Source organism: Simochromis diagramma, unplaced genomic scaffold (genome assembly GCF_900408965.1).
Source record: "Simochromis diagramma unplaced genomic scaffold, fSimDia1.1 OVJJ01000715.1, whole genome shotgun sequence".
Lineage (NCBI taxonomy): Eukaryota > Metazoa > Chordata > Actinopteri > Cichliformes > Cichlidae > Simochromis > Simochromis diagramma.
In genome coordinates, this window is record NW_024387128.1 from 676,865 (window position 1) to 686,545 (window position 9,681).

Here is a 9,681-nt window from a genome sequence, read left to right on the forward strand (position 1 = left end):
GAGACCTACCTTGGCACTTGCAGGTGAAACAAAAGGGAAGATATGCTTCACCATATTTTCTAGTCTTTGGCTTGTAATGAAGTTGGTTTGGAAACATATTCAGCGATGCTTCATCTCCTGCTTTGCGTTTGTGTGGGAGCCCCGTGCTAGCAGTGTCCAAGCATTTTAGGTTTTTTCCCTTTTCATAGAGAGAGGGCAGGAGAAAGAAAAAAAAAAAAACACGAGCCGGCTCGCATCGTTCACTTCAAAGATCCGGCTCTAAGAGCCATTTCGTTCGCGACCGACCCATCCCTAATATGAAACTTACTCCAGGATTTCCTCATCTCTTCTGTCATCCAAACCTTTGGGCATATGCACTGACAATATTTAATATCACTCCTTTGATTTCCAGCTTCAAATTCATGTTCTGTGTGACACTCTCTTCACCTGCACAATACTGCCTATCTACACCATGCTAGAATATTTTCAATCCACCTCCAGTGCCCCTGGCCTTGCTTCCCTTCTGCTTGCACACACAGTATACCTACTTTCCTTCTCTCCATTGTATCAGCTAGCCTTGTCCCTTTACTGGCATCTCTTCTACATTTCAAGTCTCTGCTGTTACCACCAACCTCCTGTTGGCCAGCAAGAATGAAATAGGATGTTCTATTAATCTAGGTCGGGCCTAGATTAATAGAACATCCAATTTCATTCTTGCCCTGAGTGGAAATTTAATTCTTGATGGTGAAATTTAGCCAAGATTTAACACTAGATACTCTTCCTGGTACAACCCACCCAATTTATCTGGACTTGGGACTAATTAAACTTGATACATTTAAACCACTCTGATTTCCTACTTCTAAATTCAGAAAAAAACTGAGGTAATTGTACTTTGGACTAAAAATTTTAGAAACAGGTCATTTCAATAATAAGTCCCTGTCCCTGTCTTATTTTAAAAACCTTATAGTAACGTATCACCCAATAGAGCACTTCACTCTCAGACTGGTGGCTTACTTGTAGATCTTAGGATACTTAAATGGAAAACAGGAGGCAGAGCCTTCAGCATTCTCTTATTCTGGATTTGTGAGACAAACACCCTCTCTACTTTTAAGATTACACTTAAGACTCCTTTTTGGCAAAGCATATAGTTAGGGCTGGATCAGATGACCCTAGTTAAGCTGTAATAGGTCTAGGTTGCTGGGGGCTTCCCATGATGCATAGTGTTTCTTCTTCATTCATTTTTTTTCACTCACTATGCGTTTATACACCTCTCTGCATTTAATCATTAGTTATCTTTAATCTCTGGCTCTTCCACAGCATGTCTTTGTTTTGTTTCTCTGCCCTCACCCCGACTGCTCGTGGCAGATGGCCCCGCCCCTCCTTAAGCCTGGTTCTGACGGAGATTGTTTCCTGTTAAAATGGAGTTTTTCCTTCCCACTGTCACTAAAGTATTTGGTCACAGGGAGTCATCTGATTGTTGGGGTTTTCTCTGTATTATTGTAGGGTCTTTACCTTACAATATAAAGCACATTGAGGCAACTGTTGTTGTGATATATGGCCATATAAATAAAATTGAATTGTATTGACTTAAAGAGTAGATCTGAATGGCATTACCTTGGCCTCCAGTATTACTGTGAGAGTATTGGCACTAGAAAGAAAAAGCATTTTTCCCCACATTGGCTTCTCTTCATTTGCTTGCTGTTAAATCTAGAATCAGATAAAAATTATTCTCCTCACATACAAGATCTTGAATAATTAGGCCCCATCTTATCTTAAAGACCTTATAGTACCATATCACCCTAAGAGAGCACTCCACTCTCAAAATACATGCTTCCTTGTGATTCCAAGGATATCAAACCAGCTTCCAGGTTGGATTTGGTGACAGGGAGTCATCTTATAATTGTTTTTTTCTGTATTATTGTTGGGTCTTTACCTTAAAATATTTATTACAAAATGACTTGAGGTGACTACTGTTTTAATTTCATGTATATAGTGCCAAATCATAGCAGCAAAGGTCACTTTTGTGTGGTTGTGAGCATGTTAGCATGCTGATATGAGCTTCCAAGAATTGATGTTGCTACAAAAAGTGTTACAAAACTTCTGATTGATATATTTTTTTTCTCTATAAAGAAAATACCAACTGGGCACGGGGTTATTCGTTAAAGCTGAGGTAGCAATATTCACGCATAAGCAGCTGACTTAAAGCAGAAGCTCATAATCGAGTCAGCTCCTGAACTAAACCTGGCACCGCCCTCCAGATATACTCTGTGAGTAAAGAAAGGCTTATAAGTGCAGCGGGATAAGATTAACGAGCTTAGAAAAGAAATTCTAATCCAGTAATCTTGATTCAAAATATTTATTTTGACTGCAGTTCAAGTTAACTTTGAAAAACTACTGGGTTCTTCCTTAAAATATATTTTAGGGCTGTATAATATTATGGGAGGCAATAAAAGTGTAATTCTTGAGTCTAACTGCTGCAGTGTTAGTAAAGTACTGCTCGGTTTAAGCTGATGCTTTGGCTTCTTATCAAGTTTACATGCATGAGTTTAATAAAATATAAGAAAAGGCTTTTGTTTTCTTCCTATCCTGAATCAGATGACTGTGGCAGTGTAGTTAATTCAGTCGATGGGAAAACAGCGATATACATTGGCTTGGAATGCACTGACAGCCAGCTAGGTGTTTGCTGTCAGTGTGTGTTTCTCTCTTTGACAAACTAATTAAATAAAGTACAAAGCAGAATATGGACAGACCATGCTTTTGGAGAAAACAGGAGAGAATCAGAAATGACATTTCACTGGTGAGATCCCTTAGTCTCCCTGTTTGTCTGACTTGCAATGAATTGTCTACAGAAAAAGGGGAAATAGATCATTACAGAGTTCAGTTCAAATACATGGTGGTGGTACCCAACCAGGCCCATTCCTCATATGTCTGTGACTAACTCACTGAGACAAAGCATCTTCTGTCATGCATATTCACTGGCCATCAGTCTCAACAATCCTCTCAGTCTAATGCTGTCTGCCCTCTAATCACAGAAATAGGGGTTTGTCAATACCAGCAAGCTAAGACCCCAGAAATCATTAGGGATGTGTTTTTAGCCATCCTGTTTTCTTCTCTTTCCTTCCTCCCCTCCTGTTTGCTCCAACTGCTGACTCACTCTAAATTCCATTAAACATTTTGAAAATTTGATGTTTTGCTGAAGCATTTAGGGACAAAACATGACACATAAGTAGTGATTAATGATTCATGTGGTTGGGAGTTTAGTTTGGGTGAAAAGCAGATGGACAAAATAATGACTCTAAACACTGGAGCTGGCCAATTAAGACCCCCAGTCCCTGTGTATTTGTTTTTACTTTACAAGATGGCTGCAAACATCACAGAATTACATATTCCCTTAATAGCATTAAAATATAAATCTCATGGCTAGGACATGAAGCAAAATTAGGTTATGTTGATGCCCTGTGTTGAGAGGGTAATTATCCTGCTTTGAATTACTTTGGTTTTTCTGCACTCGTGTCTTTCTTGTCATGCCTCTAAATGACCTTTTAGTTTATCATGATGAAGCATCCTATTATACATATACATCCTATTTATGAACAAGAGTCCAGCCATCCATCACCTTTCTCATTCAGCTTATCTAGAGTCAAAATGAAACGCTCCTCTGTGCCATCATCTTGTGTTGGCTGGAAGATATAATCACAAGTTGTGTTTCCACTCACCCTTTTTTAAAAAAAAGTTCAGTGAAAAAATACATTAATGGACATAGCAAATAAAATGATAATAACGTCCTGCCCGTAGCAGCACTCACTGAAGCTTCCACTAAAGAAACGAGATACGATAAAAGAACGGTCACCTTCCACAAATGTAACCATCAATTAGCATAACATGATATGGGACAGGGGTTTGTGTATAGTTATCTTATATATCAATGTTTATATCATATTGGATTATTTTGGGATTTCTTTTTATTTAAGCATTTTTGCCAACAAAGATCAGCAAGTTAGATGATGTAAGGTATGTAGATGTAGATTTGCACAATTATGACGATTTGTCCTCTACAGGACACCATAGCTCAAGTTTCTTGTTCGCATGGGCGCCATCTTGGCTCAATGTTTACTGTGATTGCTTTGCAAGGTAAGCACCATCAGTGGCATCCCCCATGGGTTTTGTTTAAAAATAAATATTATACTTTGTAAGATGGCGATTTTCCAGTCAAACTATGTGTATGTTGCGTTTGTTAGGATGTTCGTTTACTTAGGAGTTTGTCTTAATTTTTCATTTGGAAATATCTGCTGCAGTGTTGGGATACATCTCTGCTTGTTAGCAGCGCACTCCTTCATGCAAAGTGATGAAAACGAATCACTAGCTTTTCAGCTACAGTTTCCTAGTAGTCCTACTATGTTAATTTTGTGTCGTATATGTACCTGAAACCAAGGAATGTTTAAAGGTGCCTCGATTACATGATTACTTTCTATACAATGTGTTTTTTGTTGTTGTTGCACTTCATTATATTTTAAGCTCAGTGTTTACTGGGATTGCTTTGCAAGGGCCAGCAGCAGAGTTGGAGTGGTTTATGCCCCAGCATCTAAATAAACGATGCATGATGTTTTATAGTTAGTGTCCTGTATCTTTACTGTGAGCAGCTATAGCTATGAACTGATAGTGATGATAATTATTTGTGTTGTTTGAATGTATGCAGTCTCCTATGGATCATGTGGATCAGCAGGAATTCAATAAACTTAAAAAGCTGGAAGCAACAAAAACAATTTTTCAAAACAATTCCTGGTAATATTTTGACAAAACAAGAAAAATCTGCATCCACGTCTTCCAAACAGGTCTGTGCATAACAAGCATGTAAAGTGTATTCTGATTTATGCATGAATATTTTTGATGAAATGCAGAACGAGAGTAAAACAAAACAAAGCTTTTCGCCCTAACTGTGTCACAATGTGTGGAATTTAATGCGGATCACACAAAAGCAGAATACAAAAAGACCAACTACCAAAAGGTAGGCTTTTAATATCAACACAGAAGTCCAACATAGAGCTGTTTTTTAAAAAATGCAAAGGGGCAGCAGATGGGGAACATAGCAGACAATCCAAGCTAGAAAAAGCCAAAGATGGCACTGTTTTTGTAAAGAGACCCACAGGAAGGTGACATAGATGAACTCACAGTGAAGACCATTAAGAGGAGACGGGAAGCACACAGGAGATGAAATATATGGTATATGGTATATATGTATTAATCTATCAATTGCTTGTTGTAAGATTCAGATAGAAAAGTATTTCTTTGTGCTCCCTCTTCCCTATTAATGCCCTACCTGGCCCCCTGGCAACATTTTGCTAGACCCGCCCCTGCACAGTTACCAGCTGTCAGCTACGTAAAAAAGGATCCTGGTGTTATTTGTCTCTCAGAAACAGTTCATAACTTCCCTTCAACTCATTCGTGCCACCTAAAAGGTAAACCTGTTTCCCCTTCACCTGTTCAGCTCTGATGACATCTCATGGTTTCATCGTCATGTTTCCCTCTCACCAGGATATCCAAACCGATATCATGACCAGCAGCTTTTACAGCTGTGGCTCCAGCAAACATCAGCTGATACTAGAAGGTAATATTAAATAAATTCTAACGGATCTGATCAACCTTAAACGTGCTGCTGTTGTTTAACGCGACCTCCGCTGGGTTCGTCTTTCTGGTGCAAAGTGGGCGATAAACAAACTAGAGAGACTGGACTTGCGACAGAAAAGCCGATCAGCTGATCACTGATCAGTTTCGTGACTGAAGTAGCAACAGGAGAGGGAGGGGAGAGAATGTCACGGTTCTGGGTCCGTTGGACCCAGTATTTTGAGTTTATTATGTTTTGGTTTATTTTTGCATTATGGATTGTTTTCTGATGTTCTGGTGCTTTGTTTATTATTATCATTATAGATCTGTTTCTGTTATTCTTGGTGAGGGATCAGTTCTTAGGTTTTGGGTTCTCATGTGTATTGCAGTTTCTGTTCAGTGTCTAGTCTGTCTCTCAGTGTCATGTCTGCATCTGGTTTAGTAATTCTTGTTTCCTGTCTTATTGTGAAAGTCTTTGTCTTATGTTAGTGTGTGCAGCTTAGCTCCCCCGTCTCGTTTGCCCTGATCTCCCCCAGCTGTGTCTCCCTTCTGTTGCCCATTCCCTCATTACTACCCTGTGTATTTAAGCCCTGTGTTTTCCCATGCTCGGTGTTGCGTCGTACCCTCAGATCCTGCCTGTGTGTTCCAATTAGTGTTTTCATGTTTGGTTTCTGTTTTGTTGGTGCCAGCAATAAAGCTGTGGTTTTCAGTTATATTTCCGTCTCAGAGTCCTGCACTTGGATCCACATCTCCACCTCCCCGCACACAGAGCCCTGACAGAGAATGAGAGAAGAAGAGGCAGCTGTGCAGCGTAAAGACACAGAATAACTTTAGCTTTGTGTCTTTTTCCATTCTAGCTGAAGTACGGGCCAAACTGTGTTCCTTTTCACCTCAATATGAAACGCGTAATATTTTCTCTGAATACGGGACAATTCCGTTTTTTACAGGATGGCTGGCAACTCTACTAACTAACCTTATGAACAAAATAAAGTTCAACAACAGTAACATCATAGCACAGCAGTATGGAAACTCCGTCATGCTAGCTAGTACGCAGTACGAGTTATTGTAACTGACTGTAAAATGTCAGCACAACGAAAATAACCTACACCTGAACTTGGATTATATCTGACCCAGATAGACTGCAGGTCATAACTTCTTACCTGAAGTTCAGTTCATCTGACACTCGGACCGGCGGCCGCCTCGGGTCTCTCCTCCTCCTGCCTCCCCTTTCCCTCATTCACCTGCTGGCCTCTGTGGAAGCTCCACCATTGCCACCACCAAACAACTGAGTTATTTTTACACATCTGCCAGCATCTGGCCAATCCACCACTTTTCATTGTTTATACCTTTACGGGAAAAAAAGATGAAAAAACCCCCAAAACATCAGCCCATCAAAACAAAAAATCACCATCGGCCCACCGAGTCCAGCAATGGCTGCATATGTGTTTAGTAGTAATTTCTTTTTGTAGAGGGCTAGCAAAACAACCGTTTTCCAGGGCATTGCCATATTGGAATCCCAACTTGTCCGACAAGGCTAACCAAAGCGCCATTTACTCAAGTGTGACATTATTCCCAGGTCCGTGATACGATTTCTGAGGTAAGTTGAACGCAACACACGAAGTAACAAATAACGACCCTATCTAAATCCCAGTAATGATTAACACGTTCCTGATTTTGGCATAATAACTAGCTACCGTGCTCGTTACCACAATAATAACGTAGTTACTGTAACGCGTTACTTAATAACGCGTTAGTCCCTACACTGGTTGTGTGTGGGTCATTTGACTAGTTGCTGCTCTCCCGGGCTAGCACTTGCTCTTCCTTCAGACACTCGTTTTTTGTTTTGCCTTTGTTATTTTCGGAGCAAACCCGGGTGGGGATTAATTCCCTGTTGGGCGTGGGCTTTTCGGTGCTTTGGACACTTGATGATTTGCCTTTAAAGTGGCCTCGAGCCTGGTACGCTCCAGAAGCTAGGTAAGGCTAGACACTGAGTAGGTAGGACTGGGGAGAGGGCTGGTAGAACTTCAGTCAATGGTTGACCCATTTTTTTGTTTTTAGTTGTGTAGTGAAGGTATAGTGTGTTGGTTGCTATCGGTGGCCCTTAAGTGGTTAGCTTGTGTGTTGCGGGCCGTTTTGTTTGCTGCTAGTTTTCATGGCCACTTCTGATATTACTGGGTTTACGGTGAAGCCGTCGCTTGCCCTGCTGGATGTTTGTAGGAAGAGGGATCTTCATGAGGTTGCAACATTTTATTGGATCAGTGTCTCCACTGGTCTGCGTAAACCGGAGCTCTGGTGTCTGGGCTGTTGGAGAAGGGGGTGGTTGTGATGCAAGAACCCCCAAGCACACCTGGTCCGGCCGGACAAAGTGTAGCATCTCATGTTCCAAGCTAGGTCATAGTACCACCAGTGTCTACACTTGTGGGCCAGGGCTGCCCGAGGGCGAGCCGATGACGGCGTATTGGAGGGTTCTAAGCAGGATGCTAGGCTCAGAGTCCATCTGGCTCGTGTCCAGTTGGAAAAGGAGGAGCGTGAGAGAGAGTTCCTTCTGAAAAGGGAGTTAGAGCTCAGACGTTTGGAGGCGGAGCTGGCCAGAGCAAGGGAGGTCAAGCAGAAAAAGGTGGAGGTGGAGGCAGAGACAACGGTCAAGCTTTAATGGTTGGAACTCCAGCAGGCCTCCTCCCCTCCCGTGGCGGCCCCTCTGTCACAGATAGGGGTACCGTTTGGACGTAGGTAAAAATAGTCATCTGGTCCCCTGTGTTTCGTAACGCTGAGGTGGATGTGTATTTTGAGTCGTTTGAGTGGATAGCTACATGGGCCATCCTGCTGCAGTGCAAGCTGGTGGGCAAGGCACAGGAAGTTTGTTCCTCGTTGTCCGCTGAGTGCAGTTTAGATTATGACAAACTGAAAAGTGCTATCCTGTTAGCCTACGAACTAGTCCTTGAGGCTTATAAGCAGCGATTTTGGAGGTTGATAAAGGTGCAAGGTCAATCCTACCTTGATTTTTTCGAGGGAAAAGAGTGTCCTCTTTGACCGATGGTGTATGGCCTGTAAAGCTGCAGACCTAGTTTTAGTACAGGAGTTAATTCTCATTGAGGAATTTAAAAACTGCATCTGCGAGCGGATGGCAGTATATCTGAACGAACAAAAAGTCTCCACGTTGCAGGAGGCCACGACACTGGCTGACGAGTTTGCACTTGTCCATAAAGCCAGTGTTGTCAAGCATGAGCGACGTGACGCCCTAGCGACGCAACGCCCTAGCGAAGGCTAGCGGTGTCCCGGCTGACCAAGACACAAGGGGAGAGGTACCTGTGCCTCGTCCCAGATCAGACCAGAAATGTTTTTACTGTTTTAAAGCTGGCCATTTAATAGCGGACTGCGAGGCCTACAGGTGAAGGCAGCCAGCCTCAACCCCACGTAAGTCAAAAGGGATGGGGCTGATTAAAATCGTATCCCCTGTTAATAGACTCCTAGCACTGAGACTCCTGGTGAATGTTTTAAACCCTTCATTTTTAAAGGGGCGATAACTGTGGAATGCCCTTCACACACACACAGTTCAATATAGAGGGATGTCACATTTATTTCTGGTTTTGCTTTATGTGACAGTTCACAGCCTGGTCAGATCCGGTCTCAGCTGTTTCAAAAAGCCCCCTCCTCTCGTCTCCCGTCTCACTAAAAAAGAAAACTGTTATCAGACCAAACGCCACCAGCTGTGTTGAGCCCTGCCCCATTGAGCTCACTGCACCACTCCTCCCCTGCAGCTGAGCTAGGGACCACACCTCCGCCACAGTGTCACTCTCTGGTGAGCCTAAAGATGAGCATACTGTGACTAGCTTACGCAACACAGGCAGCTTGCAGTCCCTCAAACTGGCCAGTGCACTTGCCTTTGATGAGAAGACTGCCAGTGGTACTGACGTTATTGTGAGAGGCGTTGGAATGACCTATGTACCCGCCCCCCTCCATCGAATTTGGGTGTGGAGCGACCTAGTAAGTGGTATTTTTCCTGTGGTGGTGTGTCCTTGCTTTCCTTTTTTTTTTTTTTTTGCCTGTCCCATTTGGTTCTTTAGCCATCAGAATTGTTGTCTGAAGACCAACAAGGATACC